Below are 18,965 nucleotides of genomic sequence, written 5' to 3'. Positions count from 1 at the left end.
GGATCTACCATGTAGCAGGTGTTCATAAAATTTCCTAAGCCATTTCATGGTGAAGATATTCTTTCCAACATATAAGTTGAAGAAATATAATTGAAAAGATTGAGAAACTTAACTGTAGGCTTTTTGTTTAAATTAAGACTATTATTTTTTAGAGTAGTTTGAGGTTCACAGCAAAATTGAGAAGAAAGTAGGGAGAGTTCACAGATAGCCTCCCCCATTGTCAACATCCTTCAGAGTGGTATATTTGTTACAATTGATCAACCCATATGGACACATCGCAGCCATCCAAAGCTCACCGTATATATTATGGCTCACTCTTGGTGTTATATGTTCTGTGAGTTTGGACCAATGTATGATATGTATCTATTGTTTTATGGTATATAGAGTATTTTCACTGCACTAAAACCCCTCTATTCTTTACCTGTTCATCCCTCCACTCTCTCTCCAACCCCTGACAACCACAGACCTTTTCACAATCTCTATCATTTTGCCTTTTTTAGGATATCATATCAAACTATGTATTGGCTTCTTTCACTTATTAATATGCATTTTAGGGTTCATTTTAGGTTCTTCTCTAAAAGGCATGGCTGGAAGATTTTTTTTTTTTAAGTACTAAATAATATTTCACTCTCTGGATGGCTGGACCACAGTTTAGTTAGCCATTCATCCACTGAAGCACATCCTGGTTACTTCTAAGTTTTGGCAATAATGAATAAAGCTGCTATAAACATCCATGTGTGGGTTTTTATGAGTACATAATTTTTCAATGCCTTTGGGTAAAGGTTAGGAAGGATAATTGCTGGATCATACAGTAAAACTATGTTTAGTTTTGTAAAAATCTGTCAAACTGTTATCCAAAGTGGCTGCACCATTTTGCCTTCTCACCAGCAATAAATGAAACTTCCTGCTGTGCCACACCCCTCCCAGCATTTCATATTGTCATTTCTCTGGACTTCGGCCATTCTAATAGGTGTGTAGTGGTGTCTTGTTGCTTTAATTTGTGTTTTCTATTGTGAAATTAAAAATGTTTATAAGAAAACGTTAAGAATAAGACAAACAATAAACTAAGAAAAGCATTTGCAACATGTTTATCAAAGGGTTAACATATTTAATATATATTTAATATAATATGAATCAGTAAGAGAAATATTAACACCCCAAATTATAACTAAAAATATCTGACAATTAGATAGGAAAAGAAAACAAAAAGGATATAAGCATAGAAAGTGTTTGATCTTTTTATTATTCAAAAAACCATTAAAACAATGAAGTTTCATTTTTACTTAGCTAGGAATTAAGTGTCTATATGTACATTGTATGTGTGGCAGGATTCTAAAAATATTTCTGGAAGAAATGAAAAATTGGTACAAAAGCCTTAAATGTGTTCATATACTTTGACTCCACAATTCCACCTGCGTGAGTTCACTTTTGGGAAAGTGATGTACACAAGTATTTGTGGTCAACAATATTTACTGGCACATCATTTATAAATTAGCAATAGATTACATTTCCAACAATAAACGACTTACTAACACATAGTATATTCACAAATTTAAATGTTGGGCAGCTATTTAAAGTCATATTCACATGAAAAAAATTACCTAGAATATGAATAAAAGAAACCAATATGTATTTGGCCCCCAAAGATAGCAGGATACAAAAATTACATATTGTATGCCATATGTTCTTGGTTGTCTGAGAAATGCATCTATATTGTTGTGTATATTTTTTGTTATGAATTTGTTCACACAAAACCAACTGGAACAAAATAAACTAATATGTTAACAGTTGTTATTTCAGGTTGGTAAGACTTTGATTTACATTCTAGATATACTTTTTGAATTTTCTGGATTGTTATAAACTTTTCTTACTTTTACAATTTTTAAAAGAAAACAAATGACATGAAAAAGAGTATGTCATGATTATATGGTGCATTATGATAAAAAATTAGAGGGCTTTGATTCTTAAAGCTTGAGTTTTGCCCACTAAAACAAATTTGAGTTTTCTGCATTAGGACTCATCTATGATAGTCAACAGAAAGTGACATCAGTACAAACTTGATTAAGCAGATCACATAATGAATTAGAGCATAAACATCCATAATCAATGTAGCCAAACGAAACTCAGACTCAAACATAAATTTATTTTTGCCAAGTCATAGGAAAATACCATAATTGTTTGTGAATCTCCTGTCTCAGTTCTTAAATAATAGGGATAGCTAAAAGTAAATTAATTGGGTTTTTTTCAACTGATATATTTGATTTAATGTCTTCTCTATTTTTTTCTAATTAACTAGTTACTGTTATGTTTCTGATACAGATCTTTGCTGTAGAAATGATATTAAGACATATATAGCCTTAACTGATGCAAAATCTTGTCTTTACAACTCTCTTCATCTCCCTGGGAGTTTGAATAAATGGGACAGAATTTGAGTTCAGTGCTCACAGAATTGGATTTAGCAAATGAAGTATTGAAATCATATTTTGCATTTGAGATAATCTGGCCTTCACTGAGGAAAGTGGTTGCCGCATTTATCACACAGGGTTTTTGTTCACAGATTACCCAAGTGTGGTTTTATTACTGCATTTACAAAGTTCACATATTCATTCAACAGACATTTATATAGCTCTATTATACATAGACAACCCTCTAGGTGTTGGGTGAACTAGATAGATATATTTTATACTTTCAAATATCCACATATTATACATATATGAATATATAAACATAATATATAGTTATATACATTATACATATGTCTATGAATTATATTTATGGCAACAATAGTAATTTCAGATTGTGATAAATGCTATGCCTAAACTAAATAGGGTGATGGGATAGAGAGTTAGTTGGGAGAATTTTGGTAGAATTCTACATTAATTTCCAGGATTGCCATAAAATTGACCAAAGACTGAGTTTGGTAAAGCCACAGAAACATCTTCTCTCACAGTTCTGGAGGCTAGAAGTCCAGAATCAAGATGATGGCAAAGCCATGCTCTCTCTGCTGGCTCTGTGAAAGGACACCTTCCTTGTCACCTCTAGCTTCTCGTAGTTGCTGGAAACCCCTGGCATTCTTGCGCTGCTAGATGCATCTCATGCATGACTCTCCTTTCTTTTTGACTCAATTCATGTCTTCCCCATCACAGATCTCTCCCTTTTCTGCTCTCTTGGGTCTAATACAGCTGCAAATTATTGACATGTGTAGAGCCCTCTTCAAATGTCCCATACAAATGGAGTGGGACTGTGGAAAAAGCAGGGGCCTGGAGTCACACACAAAACTGGGACAGTTGTTCCATCTCAGCTATTTCAAGTTCTCTATAACATTTCACTTCCCTCAGCCTTAGTTTTCTCATCCATTCAATGAGTTGCTGTGAGGATTATTTTAGATTTTATACATATATACATACATATATATGTATATATACATGTGTATATATATACACACACACTCGTCGTCGGCGGCAGCCGTCCGTCTCGAGAGACGATGGTGTAGCTTCTTAAGAGTCTATCTGCACCACCAAGAATGGCTGTGCAGTCCGACTCGGGAGTGACACGGTATCTGTCTCCTCCCGTGTTGAATCGACATCTTGCGATGACGCTGGAGTGTCCTCTCCAGTGAAGCTGAAGCTACAGAGCCTGGGCAGGGTGATATGGAGGGTCTGCTGTTGCCCAGGCAGCAGACCCCCCCTCTCTTCGCAGCTGAAGGATCCAAGGGAAAGACGAAGTCAATACAACTTGGCTTCAGGTGCGCCGCAGGAGTTGCCGGTGTTGACTACAACGTCAAACCGCCTTAGGGACTCCGGCTCCGGATTTTCTGTCGGGGTTTACTCCCTTAGCCTTTCCCCTGAAGAGGTATGCCGCAAGGCAGCGGAGGTTTTTTGGAATCAGAGTTTTCCTTCTCTGTACACACACACTATATATATATATATATATATAGTGTGTGTCGCCCCTGGTTGGTTTGGCTCAGTGGATTGAGCGTCGGCCTGCGAGCTAAGTGTCGCTGGTTCGATCTTCCAGTCAGGGCACATCAGAGAAGGAAAACTCTGATTCCAAAAAACCTCCACTGCCTTGCGGCATACCCCTTCAGGGGAAAGGCTAAGGGAGTAAACCCCGACAGAAAATCCGGAGCCGGAGTCCCTAAGGCGGTTTGACATTGTAGTCAACACCGGCAACTCCTGCAGCGCACCTGAAGCCAAGCTGTATTGACTCCGTCTTTCCCTTGGACCCTTCAGCTGCGAAGAGAGGGGAGGTCTGCTGCATGGGCAACAGCAGACCCTCCATATCACCCTGCCCAGGCTCTGTAGCTTCAGCTTCACTGGAGAGGACACTCCAGCGTCATCGCAAGATGTCGATTCAACACGGGAGGAGACAGATACCGTGTCACTCCCGAGTCGGACTGCACAGCCATTCTCGGCGGTGCAGATAGACTCTTAAGAAGCTGCACCATCATCTCTCGAGACGGACGGCTGCCAACGACGACGATATAGTGTGTGTGTGTGTGTGTGTGTGTGTGTGTGTGTGTGTGTGTGTTTAAAAAATGCTACCATGGGTACAACACACCATCTTGTCAACACAGGAGAAAACAGTGGATGTAGCAGTTGGTCAAATGTGGACTGTGGCTTTGGATTCAGATATATCCACACACAAAATGAGACCTTGTGCATTGAGTTATTAACTGAACCTCAGTTTCCACAAATACCTGACTACCCTCTTACAGGATTATAATGACAATACAAGGGGGGACTCAAAAAATAAACAAACAGAGTGATCTTCTAGAGGGCCAGCCCCTTGAAGTACAGGCTACCCCCACTAAGTGAGTGTTCTAGGAACCCATCTGTATCAGTGTGCCAGCTGGTGTTGTTGTGAGAGGCTGCGTTCAGCTTCAATGAGGTTTTTTTTTTTAAATTCAATGCAATTGTCCACTTCATAATGAATGATTTACTAATGCCCCTGCCCAAACTGTGCTAAGTGTTCAGCAGTTTTTGACCAAAAATGACATGACCCCATGCCCCACTATTCCTTTTCACCAGATCTTACCCGGAGAAACTTTTGTTGTTGTTGTTGTTACCCCAATGAAAAAAGTTCTCAAAGGGAAACATTTTGCTTATGTAGAAGAGGCAAAATAAAAAAATAGCAAAAGCACTAAAAGGCATCAAAATTGACAAGTTCAAAAACTGTTTTGAGCTGTGGAAAAAATGTCTCAATAGTGTATGGCATCAAACAGAGAGTACTTTGAAGATGACTGAAGTTTAAACATGTAAGAATAAATACACAATTTTCTATAAATTACGTTATTTGGGAGGGTCACCCCTCATATGTAAAGCATATGAAAGATTTCTGGAACAAGGGTAACTCATGAATGATGGCTTCCCTTCCCTCTTTCCTCTGCCCAGATGTGGAATGGAATTCTGTTTGCCAGCAGGCTGATTATTTATGATCATCATCTATCTGGTGATAAATTCTAGACATTTTTAAAACTTTAGCTTTTCTCCAGAATTCTTCTAAAAGAGAAACTAATTTCCCTCTCTCCCATCACTATCATCAAAGTGAAAACATGTGCTCAGTCAATAGATAAGCAATGCCCAGGAGTATAGGAATGAAGTTAGACAATTTCCCATTTGCCTTCTTCAAATGACTATGTAATCTGACCCCAGGAGATGGACAGTCAGACTTCTTGTTGTCCCTTGCAGTTCTGGGAGTCTGAAAAACTGAGTCTTGGGTCTGTTGGGGAGGAGGGAATTCCCTCTTTTTGCTTTCTTTTTTTTAAACTTCTTATGGCAGGACTGGTACTAAAATAATAAAATCGACACAGGGCCAGATTAACAGGAGAAAAATCATTATGTGTGCATGAAAAAAATCACAATACGATGCTCAGATCATGAAATAAAGCTCACAGAAATGATTGAACCAGGCACATTTTTATACTTTGTAGACAAAAAAAACAAAAACAAAAACAATAAATTCGTGAAGAATTGATAGGACAAAGAAAGTTAGTGCTCATTTGAGAAATCTAAGCCAGAGCTGGGCTTAGGTAGTAAATTAGTAAAGGAATCACAAGGTTTGTTTACAAAGGCTTTTTTGACGCTGTATATTTGTTTTAACTCTTGTGATAAGGTTGTCTCCCAGCCCTCAGCAGCAAGGAGGGTGCGTGCCTATTACATGATTTATTTCCTGCATTTAGAGATCAGAGGAGAGCCAGAGAGCCCCTTCCACTTCTGCTGCTTCTCAGCAGATTTTAATTGCAAACAGTTGGCATGTCACCGTGGTATCTTGGTTGCCTTGCCCTGAGTCCCTACTCATCCAACTCTAACCCCACAGACACCACAGGAACAATGGCAGGCTTGCAGGAAGGGGATGAATTAAGCCCTGCAGCCGGTACTCTGCCTTATTTCACATCTCTTTGCTGATAGACTCTGCAGCTACAGCACTAAAACCCAATAACTATGGTATTTGGTTTAGTGTAAGGGGTTCAGTAGTAAAGCCATTCTCAAAATATCTGTTAAATAGGTGATGTGATCTCATGCCTTTCAGATTTACTGGCTTCTAGACAAGTAGAAACCTGAACTAAGCTTGCAGTTTAGGCAGTATTCTATCATTCCTTTTTCTTTTTTTAAAGTGTCATCTTTTATCAGTGACTCTTCGCCAGAAATACAAAGAGGAAGGAAGGTGAGGATGCCAGAACAGCCAGATTCCTTTTTTGCACAGCCTGACCCTTTCCTGCCACCCCAGGGATTTGGGACTTTGAGAAGCATGGAGGGCCAGTGAGTGCTTAACCTTGCAGCTGCTCAGGGTGCAGCCTCTGGCTGTGCTTCCCTATTTCCTTCTGGATCAGGAGCTAGGGTGAGCAACCGTGCCAAGAACTGCAGTACACTCTGGGACACGGAGCCTGATTGGACCAGAGGAAAGTCCGGGAACTCGGCGTTCTGCAGTGTCTTTAAGGTTAGACAAACAGAATGTTGGAAATGAGCTGGGATTGAAGAAGAGAACCATGACAGGTCAAGTGAACCTAACTCACCATGGGGCTGTGTACATTGCTTTTGAAAGTCAAAAAAAAAGTGGGAAGCATGCTAGACACTTAATAATCCCTCAACATATACTTTGTGATTTACCAATAACTACTATTGATCAGGTGTATAATCATGTAAAGATCAATAGTTATGCAACTGAGTAGAAATTATGGCCAGGAAAACAAGCAGTCTGTGTTTTTATTGACTGCTGGAAGCTGAAGGTCTGTGGTAGGCTGGGAGAGAAATCCGGCTGGCTTAAATGCAAATTCCCTCTCTAAAAGGCATCACAGAAAGCTGTTCTTATCAGCCTTAAAGTGAGGAAGTTGTTTGAGACATTCAAGACAAACTCTGCCTACTCCACACATTTGCAGGAGATCAGCCATTGGTTTGTTTTAACTTTTGCTGAGCCACGCCCCTCAGAAAACTGCCTCACCTTTCCAAGTCTAATCTGTTAAATAGGGTGGTGCCATTCTGATCACAAAATCTGTATGATGGGACAGATGGCCTGACTCTGTCAACATTTCAATTGTTCATTTTTCATCACTAGAGGAATTACTTAATGCACAGTAAAACTTAGAACATAATTAATTAAACGTAACATTTAACAATATTTGGGAGTATGTGTATGTAAGGGACAAAGAAGCCAGTGACTCTCAAACTAGTAGGAGATAATTAACAGATGAATCATGGAAACGGGGCCAGGAAATAACATTCTGCAGCTCCTCACACATATCTCTGGGATCAAAAGGAAGAAGATTGTCATCACCAAACAGAGAAATGGGAAGATGTAGCTAGATAACTTTGAAAATAAGTTGGAGACAGACCTATAACTAATTACCCTCAGTTAATCACACCCTTTGTTAAGTAATTAATCACATTAGATTGTGAACCCAGATTAACAGTCATAGAGAAACGGAGGAGAAGGAGAGGGGAGGGGGAGCTAATTGCATTAGAGAGGGGGAGCTAATTATGTTAGTATAAAACCAGTTTACTTTGTCTACTTCGGGCACGCATGCCTTTGGCTGGCTGTGCCCGGCTCTGCAGATCCATGAATAAACAAACGCCTCACTTTGCTGCTGAAGTTCTGTGTCATCGTGTTTTATTGTGAGCGTTTCTCACATGTAGGATATTATACTTTAAAAAAAAGACAAAAAACAATATAGTAAGTTGATGTCAGGACCTTTTTAAAAAGAAAAATTATAGGAAAGTTAATGAACTCTAAGGATCTCAGTAAACATTTGTCAGTATTGTCTAATAACCATGGACCAATCTGTCAGTGTTTAAAACAAAAACAGACAAAGTTTAGGGACCATGATCCATTTCTTCTGCATCTGAGACATAAAATCCATAATAATAAATTCTTACTGAGTGCTACTGCCTGGATGATCCTGAAATGCATGACTATGTTAAATGCTACTTTCCCTTTCTTTCCAGAAAGTCTAAAAACTTAGGTATGGCATGCTTAAGTAGAAAAATAGTTTATCTATAGAGATAAAGCTTAGATTTTAAAGCATTTACGCAATTTCCCCCAACACTTTAGGGACTCTCATGTTTATGTCCAACAAATAAAAAATTAGCTCAAGGTTGGTTTTTCATCCCATGCATTAAAAACTGGTCTTGTTGAGCATCTTGGGAGTCTGTTTGGATCTACACTATCACTTTTTACCCAAAGCTATTTATGATCTTTCTCACATATCCAAAGTCACCATCATTGCCCTTTATCATGGCTCCCTTCTTACTACCCATCCTCAGCTCCTATGCCATATAAATGGAAGATGACACACATGTGGTATTTGGAGTGGCAAACAGGACATTGCAAAGCATATGGGAGGCTTCCAAAATAAAATATAATTATATTTTATTGAACCAACGAGTAAATGCCTATATGCACTAAACAACTGAGATATCTTTATATAGTTCTGCAATCTACTTCTAGAGACATTTTAAAAATTCCTCCCAAATATTATAGTGATGGAAGCAGTACAGGATTGTCTGTCATGCCAGGATGACTCTGTTCGAGGTCTTTCTTATTCATAATTGTGGAAAAACAACAGCAGCAACGCATAACTATCTCCTGTGCTCAGCATTAGAAGGGTCATTAAAGTTGTCTAACTGGATGGTTTTCAAACTAGGAAATTGGTTTCATGGGTTGTGACCAGCCATTTTTAAAAGGTGACGTAATAAAATACAATAGAACAGGAAACAGAGTGCATGAAACTAGTAAGTTCAACTGTCTTTTTGAAAGACGTGTTGTAGTTATATATGTACATTCTTTATATATTACATTTATATGTTCTTGTGTATAATAACAGAAACTAAAATGTTACACACTTCTATATGTGTGTGTAACTTGGGACTCAGGCTATAGATGAAAGGCAAAAACATCAAATAAGTAAAAATAAGAACTGGTTTATTCACACTACTTACATGACTCTATAGTATACCTCCTACACGGTCAGCCTGATTGTACTTGAATATTCCCATTGCTTAGTCATTGAATAAATGTCTTTAATTGTACTGAGTCAAATTCTGGCTTCCTGGAGCTTACTTATTGCACTGTCCTTATTTCTACCCTTTGGCAATTTTCAGACAAGCTTAATTTTTCTTTCAAACTGAGATGTATTGTCCCTGCTAAGAGTTTGCTTCACCTTATGAAGAATTTCAATGCTCCAAGTGTCCCTCAAGTGGCTTTGAGAACCTTCGTGGAGCAGGCTTCTCTATGCCCCAAGTCTGGGCTGCATATAGTTATTGGAAAGTCATAAAGAATTAAGTCATCCTGCAGAGAGGGGAGCCAGATGTGACTGTACCCTGCTCAGAAAAAGAAAATAGAGGAGTTTTATGAGTGGCCACGTGTATCATTTGCAACACAACTTATACACAATGTGGGAAGCACATAGTAGAAGTTCTCCTTCCTCCTAGCTGTTTCACTTTGAGAGGGACTGAAATATGCCAACGTCACCGCTCTCAGCCAGAAGCATGCACTGAGTGGGTGGGAGCTGGGAGTGGGAGGAGATGGTTCATAGAGACTTATTTTAGGCAGAGATTATAGAAATACACATGCTACTATAAATACATATAAATATCTCATGCTCATTTCCTGAGAAAAGCATGTTAGTTCATGTTCACAATTGTTTGCTTTTTAAAGCAGCTAAAAATACCAGGGACTCAGTATCGAAATCTGAACAGCTAATTAAAAATTTAAAAAAGAAAAGCTTATCTTCAATTCCATTTTTAGGAAGCATTGCAAATATACACTAATGGCTTAAGCAAAGACAGCTGTTTCATTTCACATGCAGAAGCATGATTTTAAAGGAAGCACTTTTTAAAATGGTCTCAGCTAATTTTTTTTTCCAACAAAGTTGAGGATTTTCCCCTTATTTTGACTAAAAGCCTTTGGATATGTATTTCCTCAATTTATTTTGCAATTCGTATTGCTCCTGAGTTTATAATTAGTTCCTTTCTCTGATCAAAAATAAATATCAGAATCAAAGTTTCTAAGTAAAACTGCCACTCTTTCTCATCAGCAATAATGAAAGAATAAAAGTACATTTAATAAAATTTACTGAATGAAAAATATTGTTGGTTAGTTTTAAATAGGGATTAACCATGATTTTATAAAGAATGGAAAGACTTATATATAAATAAGGGATATAAAAAGACCCTGAAAACAATTACTGAAGAAAAGGTTTGTCATTTTAGTTGTTAAATATAGAAAAATGGAGAAGATTTCAACATCAGATGAAAAGAAACAACATGGCCACTGAATAGCTGTTTTATCTCTGTGTGTTACCTAACTGTCTCTAGACTTCAGTATTTATCTTATGTAAAATAATGCATTTTTTAATTGATAGAATTTTTATTTTTGGACTTTTGAATTTTTTATTGTTATTCTATTACAGTTGTCTTCATTTTTCCCCCTTTTCCCTCTGCCTAACCCACCCTCTGCTTCCACAGTCAATCCCCACACCATTGTCCATGTCCATGGGTCATTCATATGTTTTTTGACTAGTCCTTTCCCCTTCTTTCTACCATCATCTGCTTCCTCTGTTCCCTCTGGCTGCTGTCATTCTGTTCCATGTTTCCATGTCTCTGGTCCTCTTTTGCTTGTTAGTTTATTTTGTTCATTAGATTCCTCTTATAAATGAGATCACATGGCATTTGTCTTTCACTAACTGGCTTATTTCACTTAGCATAATAGTCTCCAGTTTCATCTATGCTGTCACAAAGTGTAGGAGTTCCTTCTTTCTTTCTGCTGCATAGTATTCCACTGTGTAAATGTATCACTGGTTTTTGATCCACTCATCTACTGATGGGCACTTAGGCTATTTCTAGCACTTAACTATTGTACATAGCAATGCTATGAAGATAGGGGTGCATAGGTTCTTTTGAATTGGTGTTTTGAGATTCTAAGGGTATATTCCCAGCAGTGGAATCACTGGGTCAAAAGGAAGTTCCATTTTATTTTTTTGAGGAAATCCCATACTGTTTTCCACAGTGGCTGCACCAGTCTGCATTCCCACCAATAGTGCACTAGGGTTCCCTTTTCTCTACATCTTCACCAGCACTTGATGTTTCTTGGTTTGTTGATTTATTAATGACAGCCATTCTGTCATTAAGAGTGAGGTGATATCTCATTGTGGTTTTAATTTGCATCTCTCTGATGGCTAATTCTAAAACTATTTATTTAAAGTCTACTTTCTGGGTGCTGAATGTATGCATAAGTAAGGTGAAGAAAGGTGTGGTCAAAGTTGATTTCTTGACAGTTATTACCGAGGAAGGGTAAAGAATTAAAATAACACTTCAGACTTTTCTTTTGAGTTCTCAATTTATATATTCAACTATCTTCTGAGCTGTTTCCCAGGCATTTCAGATTTACTGTATACATAACAGAACTCTTGATATTTCTCCCAAATTCTCTCCATTTTCACCTTTTGCATCTCAGCCTTCCATACCAAGGAGCTCATGACTTAACTTGGGAGCAACCCTTAACCCTTACCTCATTCTTTATCCAATTCATTACCAAGTCCCTTTGAGTTTATTTCCAAAATACATTTAGAATAATCTGCTTACTATCTGAAACCATAATTGTTTTCTTTAGTTGCTGTCTCTGATGACCGAATGACCAAAGTAATGTTTTAACAAATTAAACAACAACAGCAACAACAACAACAGAATTTCCCTTCCATGCCTAGAAACTTTTAGACTCCCCATTGCTCTTAGGATAAAATTTTAAATCTTTAACATGGTCCTCAATACGCTGCATCATTTGACCCCAGCCTACCAGTCTCGCATTGTCTTTTTTTTCTCTCCTCATTGGTTTCTGTTTCCCACCTGCATTGTCTTTGTCTGTTTTCTTGCCCTTCAAACTCAGTCTCACTGCAGGGCCTTTGCATAGGATTTCTTTCTGCATCCAAGGCTCTTTATCAAGGTTCCTGATTAATTTCAACATTTACTTCAAGTCTCAATTTGAATGCCTTTTTCTCAGAAAGACTTTTTATGACTCGAACAATTTAAACGAAGCCTCACCTTGTTTCCTCTACATTACCCGATGCTTTTCATTCTCTAGCACTCACAGAAATTGTCTTCATATATCTATATGTGCACTTGTTTGCCTAACATCTCTTTTCTTTTCCAGACCTCATGTTCCACAAGCACAAAGACCATGTCCACTTCCTCAAGCAGGTATCATTTTATCTGTCATATAGTAAGCATTCAACACTTGTGTGTGAATAAATCTATAAGTCATTGAACTCATACATGAGAAAATGAAAGATAGTTGTGGTTGAATTTTTGAACTATAGGAGATAAGTAAATAATGAACAAAATCAGGAAGCTATGCAATGGTAGATAAAAAGCATAGGATTTAAGATCAGAAAATGAGAGTTATAGGGCCAGTTCTGTCACTTAATTACCTCCAAGATTTTGGAAATTTTATTTACCTCCTGTAATACTCAGTTTTCTCGTCTGTAAAATATCAGTGATATTGTGACTGTCAAAAGAAATAATGTATGTGAAAGCACTTTGTGATTGTAATGCAGTATAAAAGTTTTATTGTTAAAACAAAAATGTCCAGGAATAATTCAATTGAAGTTTAGGCATAAATTTCCAGTGCTAGCTTCTCTACTCTTCATCTTCATGAAGTTACCAGAGAGATAAATTGATATACAAAGGTAGCATTGAATTAAATTCTGTACGCTTACTTTCTTTCATTTATTCATATAATAACTCAATAAATATTCACGGGATGCCTTCCATGCATCAGCCACTATACCTTTATATCTTTAATGCTTTAAAGATATAAATGAAAATGTCATAATTTTCATTAAAAAAAGAAAACCTAGAGTCCTGGTGATGCAAACAGGAGGATCAAGTAACTCAGCTAGATGTCAGAAAAACCTTCTCAGAGGAGATTATGAGGATAAAAAAAATATATTTGGAAATGAATTCACTTTTCACTGCTTACCTTGGGCAGATTGTTTAAGCCCAGTTCTTTGTTTGTGGTCATAATTGAAGTCAATAATATCTATCTCCAGTATTGTTGTGAGAGTAATCTAGATAGCATATGAAGACAATTAGGTTTACAAGTCACTTAATAAATGTTTGTTTTCTTCTTTCCTTTTGTTTTTTTCAAATCTCTTCATGAAACACAGAACTAGCTGAGTACATTTATTGCTGGCAAACAGTCAACCTCTTTGGATAATAAAACAATACTTGAAAACTGGTGCCCCCCAAAAAAGGCTCTAGCCCAAAGGCTGCTTTTTTTGAACAGCCTTCATTATCTCCTGTCTTTACTGCAGAAAGAAAAACTTCTTTAAGATGCATTTTTTTATATAATCTTATCTATATGAAATTTGTGAAATCTTGCTAGAAATTTTTTAGATCCTGTTGTCCACATCATTTACTGAAAATATTTGTACAAAGAAGGGAGAGAATGGAGTGACAGCAATTAAATGCTTCACTCCATGATGTGGAGTTACCTTTGGTAAAAAAGCATCAGCAAATCATAACCTTGTAGCTTATGTCACATTTCTGGGAAAGAGCAACCAACATTATTTGCCTGTGGATGGTCTTGTCCTCTAAACAATTTTGAAATTCATTAATCTCTCAAATTCATGTGAAGGCTTTTAGGCAGTACTCAAGGAGAGCTGCTCCATGTCACAAAGAAACATTATTCAGGCGTTTTGAGGACAGAGGTTGTGGTTGATTTGAGAACAACACAGCACAGAAATTAAAATCATGAGTGTTGGAGTCAGATAGCCCTGGGTTCAAGTTGTTCTCATTATAGCAGAAGGATTTGCCGAATGTGTTAGGTTCTTATTACCAGTGTAACAAATTGTCAAAAACTTAGTGGCTTAAAATAATACAAATTTATTATCTTATAGTTCAGAAGGCCAGAAGTCTAAGTGGGTCTTCAGTGATCCATTCCCTCTAAAGAATTTATGGGAAACTGTTTCTTTGTCTTTTCTAGCTTCTAGAGGTTGCCTACATTCCTTGGATCTTAGCTTCTTCCTCCACTTTAAAGGCCAAGTAACTGAGCATCTTCTCTCCCCTCTGACTTCCTACCTCCCTCTTATAAGGACTCTTATGATTAATTAACAGGGGTGATCCAGATAATCCAAGATGATTTTTCACATCTCATAGTTTTAACTTATTTATACCTGTAAAATCCCTTTGTCCCATAAGTCCCATTTGCAAGATAAGGTTCTTTTTCGCCTATATTAATAAGTTCCAGAGGTTAGAACATAGACATATTGAGGTGACCACTATTCTGCCCACAATGGGGAGTAAACTGGCATTGCTTCAAATCTCTAATCTGTAACATAAGGATTAGAGTCATTCCAACCTCAAAGGGTTGTTTTGAGGATTAAATAGAATTTTATACATTGTTAACACTATTATAAAAACATTTAAGTGATTCAGGAGCTTAAACACATTAATGAGAAAAGCAGGTCTGATTTTGATCTTTGTTGAAATATACTTTAAGTAATCGTAAAAATAAATGTTTGTTTGAAATCTATAATAAGTGCCACTAAGGTTTAGTAAAGCATACATTGGCAAGGAGATCAGATCTAGTCTAGAAGGATCAGGAAACGCTTCTAAACAAGTAGCTTTTAGTTGATATTTTATGTGCAAATAAAAGTTACCTAGCTGAGATAAAAAGTAAAGAACTTTCCAGAAAGAATAAACATATGTGCAAAGGCCCAGGACCGGAACGAGCATGGTATATTAAAGAAATCAGAACACACAAAGGCATGAAGAAAGAGTGGCAAATTAGGATGCTATAGAAGTAGTCCAAGACCATAACAGATCATGCTCAAAAAGGTTATGTCAAGATTTGGGAGCTTATCCTGAAAGTAAGAGCAAGAGGGGTCTGATCAGATTGTTTATTAGAAAATACTGCTATGGATGCTGTGTAGAGCATGGTCTTAGTCCAGTTGTGAGAAGATGATGTATCACAGACTGGGTTCCCAAGGGTGAAAATTCTGAGGTGGTTATCACCAGACAGGTGCTTTATTATGGAGTGTTCTTGGGATCAATGTCTGCAAATGGTTAAAAAAACAGGCCTGGGCAGAGAAAGGTCTCAGCTGACCCTTAAAGGAAGCTCTGAAGTACAGACGACCCTTCCAAGTTGAGGAAAGGGTGCAAGCTTTTATGTCCTCATGTCCATCCGTCACTAGCTACAGCTGCACCAAGAAGGAGGGTGACAGTGTTCAGTGGTGGCAGTCCCTGATGGGGGCTGACAGCCGAACATCTGGGGAAATCTTACAGGGAGTTCTTGGTTGTGCATCCCAGCAACTACCATATGGAGACTAAAGAATGGCAGTGGAAATGGAAAGTGGGTACGTTTGAGGAATATTTGGTGGACAGAATTGATAGAACTTGGTTATAGGTATATATGGGGGGATAGATCAATACAAGGAAAAGAAGAAAAGGAGAGATCAAAGATTATAGCTTGGCTTCTGACTCTTTAATCACATATTAGTATCATATTTGTATATATCTGTACTGATCAGTTAAATAAGTGAGCCCCTACCTCAGAGAACAAGAGTGGGCTAGGATTTAAAATTTGGTAATAATCAGTAAATAGGAGATAAAAAGCACGAGAATCACCTCAAGAAAAAAGATCATGACATGAGAAGGTTGGCAAAGCCTTGAGTAACACAACAATTAAGTGGGTTATGTATGTTAAGCCCTTATCAGATGTATTGGTTAATATGGTCTCCATTTAGCCATTTAGTGGGTTGTCTTTTTATTTTGTTGATGGTTTCCTTTGCTGGGCAAAAACTTTTTAGTTTGATGTAGTCTCACTTGTTTTTTTTTTTCATTTCCCTTGTCTGAAAAAATATATCAGATAAAATATTGTTCTGGGCAATGTCTGAGATTTTACTGCCTATGTTTTCTTCTAAAATGTTTGTGGTTTCAGATCTAACATTTAAGTTTGTAATTCATTTTGAGTTTATTCTTATGTGTTGCATAAGAAAGTGGTCTGGTTTCATTTTTTTTCTGCACATATCTGTCCAATTTTCCCAATACTATTGATTAAATAAGTTATCTTTAGTCCCTTGTAAGTGCTTGCTTCCTCTGTGAAATATTAATTAACTATAGAAGGGTGGGTTTATTTCTTGGCTTTCTATTCTGTTCCATTGATCTATGTGCCTGTTTTTAGGCCAGTACCATGCTGTTTTCACTACTATAAAGAACTTATAAAACTCAACACTAAAAAAAAAAATCTAACTTTAAAAATTGGTCAAAGGATCACTTCTCCACAGACGATATACAGATGGCCAATACACATATGAAAAGATGCTCAACATCACTAATCATCAGAGAAATGCAAATTAAAACCACAATGAGATACCACCTCACACCTGTTAGAACACCTATCATTAACATATCGACCAGCAGCAAACAAGTGCTAATGAGGATATGGAGAAAGGGGAACACTTTCTCACTGTTGCTGGGAATGCAGACTGGTGCAGCCACCATGGAAAGCAGTATGGAAATACCTCCAAAAACTAAAAATAGAAGTGTCTTATGACCCAGTAATTCTACTTCTGAAAACTTACCCAAAACACTAACTTGAAAAAATATAAGCACCCCTATGTTAATTGCAGCTTTATTTACAGTCATCAAAATATGGAAACCTCCCAAGTGTCCATCAATAGGTGAGTTGATTAAAAAAAAAAAACTATAGGACATTTACACAATGGAATACTACTCGGCCATAAATAAGAAGACATTTTTACCTTTTGTGACAATATGGATGGACCTGGAGAGCATTATGCTAAGTGAAATAAGCCAGTCAGAGAAAGATGAATGCCATATGATTTGACTCATATGTAAACTCTAATGAACAAACTGAACTAACAAGCAAAATAGGGACAAATTCATGGACAGAGAGCAGGCTGAAAGCTCTGGGGTGTGGGGGTTTGGGGTGGAGGGATAGAGCAAAAAGGAAAAAGGACTCATGGATATGGACAATAGCGTGGTGATTGCAAGAGGAAGTGAGGTATAAGGTGGATAAATGACAATAAAAACCACAATAAAAAAGTTTTGTTTTTTTTTAAAGATGGGTTATGTAAATTTAACTCAGTAAAAATCCTTGTTGCCAAAGAACTATTTTTTTGAACCCTGGCTGCTGCAGCTCAGTGGATTGAGCATCGGCCTGTGAGCCAAGTGTTGCTGGTTTGATTCCCAGTCAGGGCACATGACTAGGTTGCACGTCAGGTCCCCAGTTGGGAGCATGAGTGAGAGGCAACCACACAGTGATGTTTTTTTCCCTCTCTTTCTCCTTTCCCCTCTCTCTAAAAACAAACAAACAAATAAATAAATAAAACTTTTTTAATATTTAGTGAGGGAGATGGGCTGCTACAGCTGTGGTACCTGGTCAGTAAACCCATAGTCCTAGGCAGCAGGGCAGCAAGTTCTTCCATGGAAACATTGGAACAAGCACCGGCTGCAGTGCCCGGTGAGATGAACATCAGTGTACCTAGAAATGTCTTTGAAGGAAGCATCCTTCAGGAAGAGATCATCCTGGACTCCTGTCTGTGATCCATTTCTCACATCGGAGCCTTCAGAAACCCTTTGGACTTAACCTTCATTATATGCCCAGAATCTGATCAGTTCTCACCACCTGCACAACTTCCTTAGGGAAGACCTCTTTCATCTCTTGCCTGGATCATTTTGGATGAGTTCTAACTAGTCTTTTTGCTTCCTACATCCTCGATGTCTCCCTGAAAATCTGTTTACTACAAAGGAACACCAGCTATTTTTTTTTATTTTAATTATAAGCAAACTCCAGTCATTTCTCTGCTCCAAACATTTCTTACAGAGTAAATGCTAAAGCCATGAAAAACCTATGATTTTGTATTCAGTCTGCATCTGCCCTCTTCCTACTGCCTGTCTTCTCACCCCGACCTCTCCTCTTCCTGCTCTTCTCTGGTCACTCTGCTCCAACCACGCTGGTCTCCTGGCTGTTCTTCATACATTCCTCAACACTCTTATCTTCAGGCCTCTGCACTTGCTATTTCCTCTACCTACAACACCCTTCCTCCAGATGCCTACCCTTACCTCCTTCAAATCTTTGCACTGTATCACATTAAGAAAAGCTGCCTCAGAATGTCCTATGAAAATTTCAACCCCTTTCTTCCTCTTCTATACAACTCTGCTTCATTTATTACTTCCTGATATCATCTCTATTATAAATGTACACCTTTCTATTGTTTATTTCCAGGTAGACTTTAAACTCCATTAAGATAAGGTAGGGATTTTGCTTTGTTATTTGGTTTAACTTGGTTTACTGTTATACTTCCAATGCCTAGAAAAGTTGTAGGTAAAAGTAGACCTTTAATAGATACTGATTAAGTAAACGAATATATAAATAAACAAATGAATGAATAAATGAATGAATATATGAGAAAAGTGTCTAACTCAATTTTTTAGTGTGGTACCTTTCCC

Source organism: Furipterus horrens, unplaced genomic scaffold, assembly GCF_987537825.1.
Source record: "Furipterus horrens unplaced genomic scaffold, mFurHor1.1.pri manual_scaffold_12, whole genome shotgun sequence".
In the NCBI taxonomy this organism is placed as follows: domain Eukaryota; kingdom Metazoa; phylum Chordata; class Mammalia; order Chiroptera; family Furipteridae; genus Furipterus; species Furipterus horrens.
This window is presented reverse-complemented; position numbering follows the sequence as displayed.